Below are 6532 nucleotides of genomic sequence, written 5' to 3'. Positions count from 1 at the left end.
CTTAACAAAAAAAAAAGAAAAATATATTTGATACCTATCCTCCTAATGAAGATACTAACTTAATGATTTTCCCTCAGCCCTAAGCACAAAAAAAAACCAAAAATTGGAAAATGTTCACTCAACCTAAGAGCTAAAATGTTATTGGAAATATATCTTGAATACTGCAAATTTCCTAATATTTCAAAAGTTTGTGACAAATACATACCTAAAAGTTCTTTCAGAAAGAGATAGATTCAACTGAAATTATAAAAGAAATATAAAAATAAATTAGACCCTGAGCCTTAGGTGGGAAACATTATGTTTAAACCTCAGCATTTATTAACATTGTTCCTTTGATGGGACCTCTTTATTTAATGCTTATAAAATTTAGTCTTTCCTGAAGAATTTGAACAATGAAAGTGCAATGTGATTTGAAATAAAATGTAAGAGAAATGTTATGTAGTAATTTAAATATTTCAAAATAGATGTCAATATCACAGCTCAATATCTCATTAGCCTATCTGACCTAGTAAAAGGTCCAGATCATTTGGCACGTGGTATTTTATACTGTAACAGATTATTTTGATTTAAAAGGTCAATAAATTAAAACAGTGACAACTGCACATGAAATTATGTGTTATATATTCAGAGAAAAATACAGGAAAAGCTACCTTTTTAACTTCCTTTATTTCAAAAATCTTCTTTTCCTTCCTCTTTTCCTTCCTTCTTTTGTTCCTTTATTACCTCCTTTACAATTAAGTCTTACATCTGAGAAAGGTACATATCTATATGCAGGTGGTGACACAGCAGCCTACCATAGGGGGTCAGACCCTCAGCAGAGTTAATAGACTAAAGAGGGATTCACTGGTCTAGTGTGGGGTATTGGAGTCTAGGCAGGTGAGAAGGATTTGCATGTGCCAAGACAGAAACAGCAACCTGGAGAGGAATGTTGGAACCTAATCGGTGTAAGGAGAGGTCCAAGTAAAGTGGTGGGCGCAGTGATGGATGATTCATTTCTACAAGCATATGGGTAACATCAGTATTTACATAAAAACACAAAAACTAGAATGACCCTGGGGTAATGGTTGGGTATTGGAGTTACTGGTGTGAAGTCTGGTTTTAATGTATGTAGGTAGATATCGAAAGGAGAAAAGAAGTAAAGGGATATGCGTGTGTGTGTGTGTGTGTCTGTGTGTGTGTGTGTGTGTGTGTGTGTATTCAGTCATTACTACAAGGAGCTTTTTGTCAGGAATCTTACTTAGAAAATAATTTCTGTATATGTAAGTTATGAATCACTAAATTCTATACCTGAAACAAATTTTACCAATTCTACACCTGAAACCAGTTTTACTGTATGTGGTAACTAAATAAAATTTAAATAAAAACTTGAAATTAAAAAAAAAAAAAGAAAAGAAAACAATTTCTGAACTAGCTCTGTCCAGGGAGGTGTTGGGAACTCCAGCACCTCAACAACAAAGAGCAGACATGGCTGGCATCCACATCTTGGTTTCTAAATACTATTCTTCACTAAAAGTAACCAGGGTTTCTTGTAAAAATGGCTGATTCTAGGACTGGAACAAAGAAAGTACAGGATAAGCCTGGAACAATTTGTTTTGCCAAGAGGAAAAGAAATCAAAAAAAAAAAAAAAAGACACGTGTCAAAAACATCCATCAACCATTTTTAACAAATGCCATAATACAAATGAATTCACCTGAGGGACATCAGTGGTTGCTAATGCAGGTATATGTTGAGAAAAAAATTAGCAAGTTAGATGACAAAAATAAATTAAATAAATAAATAAATAAATAAATGGAAATACTTTTAAAGTGCCTACCCCCAAATTATTTTGTAATTACAAAGGAAAAACAGCAACTTTACAGTTGTAAGCCTACCAGATCCCACTTTAATTAAGTGATCAAAATTAACATCACCAGTAATGAGAAAATTAAACTTGGGTGCTACCAGAAATAGGCAACGAGAAGATTATAGAATAACAATTGTAATTTTCCTGCCAGAAATGCATAATCAGTATCTAGTATGAGGAAAGGAGACAAATCCAAATTGAAGTACTATCTACAAAATAACCAGCATTCAGGTGGCAAAACTGTGCAAAGGAATGATTAAGGATACTTTCTTTATTAAAGGACAGTAAAGATAACAAATAAATGCCAGGCCTGCATCTTTTGTTATAAAGGACATTACTGGGATGATAGGTGAAATTCGATTGTAGTGTTTGGATTAGCTAGTAATTTAATTGTTTTCTAGAGCTTATATAGAAGAGTGTCTTGTTATAGTAAATACATACTAAAGTTGGCACCATGTCAACTTACTCTAAATGGCTCCCATTAAAAAGATAAGTCCTGTGCACTGTGCTTACAAATTTTCTATAAATATGAAATTATGTTTTTAATAAAGAATAGAGGCACCTGGGTGGCTCCGTCGGTTAAGCGTCTCACTCTTGAAATCAGCTCAGGTCTTGATCTTGGGGTTGTGAGTTGAAGCCTTGTGTCAGACTCCACACTGGGGTTGGAGCCTACTTAAAAAAAAAAAAAAAAAGGTAGGAAACTAAGGCCAATAAACAAATACATCTAAGATACAGTAGCTTCAGAAAAGCAACATAACGTGAATATAGGTAGCATTCTCGATTAAAAAAAAAATCCAGTCTTTTGTGTGTGTGCATACGTAGTTTCTATATATGATCTTATAAATGATTTAAAATATTAAAAAGAGTTTTTGCATATTAAATAATCATTGATTCACAGACAACCAGTGTTTTTGAATATGGAGGAATAAGTTTTACTCTAAAATATAATAATTTATTTAGTCACCTTTTTAAATATCTTAATAAGTGTGATAATAGTACTGTTCTTCACAATGGTGGTACAGTCTTTATTTGGCAGGATATGGCAGTGTATGGAAATTGACGTATAGACACCACTTATATTTGAGAGCTGGATGTTTCACCTCTATGCTTCCCACTTCATTTGCCTTTATCTCTGCTGGGAAAGAACAGCTTGATAAGGTTCTAGCAAGAAGACACATAGAAGTGATTAGCTAAATTGAATCCTGAGTAGTCATCGAAATAATTCTCAAAGTAGCTCAAGGACGCACATGAGATATTATTTATACTTATTTTACGGAAGAAAAACACATTCAGAAATTAGGGCAAATATGTAAAAACACGATTTATTATTATTATTATATCTATTATGATGATTTCAATAATAAAGTAGGATAAAATATTGGCTAAATCAAAAGTCTTCTATGAGTAAAGGGTCAGTGGAAGGGCAGAACTTTTTTTTTTTTCCAGTCCTATTTCCTACACATGATCTTAATTGGCCAAGTCCTAATTTTAACTCCATTTTTGTTTTTACATTCTCACAATTAGTATCAAGGAACTTAAGTCCATTTTTCAAATGATTTTTTTTAAATAAAATACATTTAACTGTGCTTGGATCAAATCCGAAAACCCCTGAACAGGATCTTCCTATTAGGCCCTGGCTTCCTATTCGGGAGCAAGGGTTGTTCAGTCCTCTTTGGTTTCTATTCTATCTTTAGAAAATTACAATTCTGTGGGAAATATCAGATATTTCCCATATGTGTTTGATAACCAATTTTGTTATATTAACTTTTTATTAAAATACCAAATACAAATACAATTAGATGAAGAGAGGGACAGAGAGTTGTTTTTTTAAGAAGACTTCTTCGTGAATTTTTGTTTTCAAGTGCACTTCTTAGGGTGATAGTCTTTCTTTCTAGCTAGAAAACATTTTTTCTTTTTTGATTTAAATATCTGTCTTGGAACAAATTAAAAATGTAGAACACATAAAGGTAAATCAAATTGCAACCATGTAGTGAACAATTATCATTCCTTCCTTACAGTTCTCTACTTCCAATAGATCATGCTCTGACAAGGAAGTCTGTCTGTATATGTGTATGTGTATTTTTTGAAGTTGTTCTCAAAAGATTTTTAATCTAACTTTTAAACATTATCAAATAGTTCATTGATAATTTTAACTTCATTTCATCTTTGTCATATTTCACTCTTTTTTTTTTAAGTATTTTATTTATTTATTCGAGAGAGAGAGAGACAGCCAACGAGAGAGGGAACACAAGCAGGGGGAGTGGGAGAGGAAGAAGCAGGCTCCCAGCAGAGGAGCCTGATGCAGGGCTCGATCCTATAATGCCAGGATCACGCCCTGAGCTGAAGGCAGACACTTAACGACTGAGCCACCCAGGCGGCCCTGTCATATTTCACTCTTAACTGTAATCCTTTTCATATTAAATCTGAATATGATGAGCTCCCATTTGACTCATTAGTTGGTAGGCTTTTGTGATAAAGTCACCTTCTTCTGGGCACTTTCAGGGAAGGGACTCTGCTGTAAGCTGTCAAGCAACACATCTCACATTGGGAATGGGTGCTTCTATCCCAAAGGGGGTCTCAGTGCTCCATCCGAGCCACTCCCAAGATCCACCTGATCAGAATTGTGGGAAGACTAAGTGAGAAAATGAATCCAAAGCACCCACGCAGGGCACGTACTCAATAAATATTAGCTAGCTACTGTTGTGGCCAAGTTGTAGTTCATATTGATCACTTTTCTTTGGGTAAAAGTCAGTTTGTTAAATGTCTCTTTAGATATAATACATAGGCTTAGGGGGGAAAATACACAGATCTGAACATTGTAGACCAATGCATAGTAAAACTTGATTGTGTGATAATGATCTCACTTATACCAGACACTATATTTCTATTAAAGGATACAAAATTTCATTTGATTTTGCCACTTTTTTTTTCCTTCTAGTCCTGTATCTTTTCCACACAAACTGCTCTAAAGTAGTTCTCCCATGCTGTGCTTCACAATTGATTTTTATTTTAACCTCAGTCAGGACCCTGTACTTACCCCTATTAAATCTCATCTTGTCCACTTGGACTCATCTTTTTAACCTACTGAGACCCTGTCAAATTCAATGTTTTAGCCCTCTTTCCAGGATTGACTTAATTCAAAAATATCATGAAGTGTGGTCATCTGTATTTTCACCTAAGTCATGGAGAAGTCTATCAAGTCATTTTTGAGAATAGAAACCTGCTTACAGGCTAACCTGGATCAATTGAACAGAATTCTGTATTTATGGAATTATACTCAATCTGTGTGCCCTTATATCTGAATCATATTTTATCCAGACCCTTGTTACGTAAAACTTGAAAGCAAGTGAACGTTGGTTCATTTGGGAACAAACTTTCTTCAATTGAATATAAAGCCAGGTTTCTCTTACATGATCAGTTTTATTATCTAGCCTGGAAAAGTCTACATCTTGCTCTTTTTCCCAAAACTATGAGGCAAACTTTTATGTGTCTTCAGAAACCATGTATGGCATCAGCTTGATTTTGTAATATCCCTGTTCCTCTGGGGGGTGGGGGGAAGGAAATTAGGATAGCTAGATATTATTTTCAAGGAGGCCCTACTTGCATCAGTTTTTAATCATTTGGTAGTTCGTTCGCTCAACATGTATATAATGAGTTTCTAGTAAGTACCAGGCACTGTTTTAGACTTTGGGAATCAGGAGATGAGTAATATATGATGCCTGATCTTTACATTGAAGTTAGAGTACAAAAGAAAAAGGGTTGCAGAAGAAATATAAGTGAAATGCTTGGGAACACAAAATGGAATTCGGTTTGGAATACTTGGGGAGGGTTTCAAACAGGTGTCAACTACTGAATTCAGTCTGGAAGACTGAGTAGAAACAGCTCCCTTGAAAAGAAAGGGAGAAATGGCAAGAATCAAGGATACCATGCTGTGAAATAGCATGGACTTGTACAATAAAGGAAGACGGGAGGCCATATTGTGTGAGGGGATCAGTGGTGGTGATGAGAACAGGATAGTAGTGAGGTGGTCACATTATGCATGTCCTAAAAAACATTTTGCACATTTACATTCTTCTTCATCATGTATCATGCATCATGTACAAAGCAGAATGATCCTTTTATGTTGGTAACATTGTAGAGACTGATCTCAGAATGGCATAGGGTATGGGCCAATTGCCAATTTTTATGTTTCTCTAAATAATCTAAAATTTGTAAGTGTAAACTCAAACATCTTAACATCTCAATGTCTACTGTTCCAGAAAGGGAGATTATAATAGAATGTATATATTCTTTATACATATGTCTATGTATGTGGGTGTATATGTGTGTGTCTGTGTGTATAACAGGCAGATGGATTGCTTTTCTTTTGTTCTGGTGGGTGTCAGTGTAAAAAAAAAGCAAGTAAGCTTTTATTTCTGTAGTGGAAAATAATTCTTATCTTTAAAAAAAATCATCCTGACCTTATATATTCTTCTGGCCACTAGATCATTTCTCTGTCCCCTACTCTTCCTTCATAAATAAACTTGACAAAAGAATTGATTATATTTGCTGTTCCTAATTACTTCCCTCTCATTCTGTCACAAACTCTTCCAGTTGGGTTTTTACTGCTCTATAAATCCTATTATTAAGGTATCCATTGAGCTTCTTTCTGCTCAATCTAGTGGCTCATTCTCAATCCTCATACTTCC

At 34.6% G+C, this 6532-nt stretch overlaps 1 protein-coding gene across 2 annotated transcripts in view; it reads left to right on the top strand.

Annotated features, from left to right (window-relative positions):
* Positions 1–6532, top strand: part of NCAM2 (neural cell adhesion molecule 2) — a 523501-nt gene that overhangs the window by 422247 nt on the left and 94722 nt on the right. The window lies entirely within an intron of this gene.

The sequence above is a fragment of the Ailuropoda melanoleuca genome, chromosome 1 (genome assembly GCF_002007445.2).
Source record: "Ailuropoda melanoleuca isolate Jingjing chromosome 1, ASM200744v2, whole genome shotgun sequence".
Taxonomy (NCBI): domain Eukaryota; kingdom Metazoa; phylum Chordata; class Mammalia; order Carnivora; family Ursidae; genus Ailuropoda; species Ailuropoda melanoleuca.
Note: the sequence above shows the minus strand (reverse complement) of the source record. Positions and strands in the feature narration are given on the sequence as shown.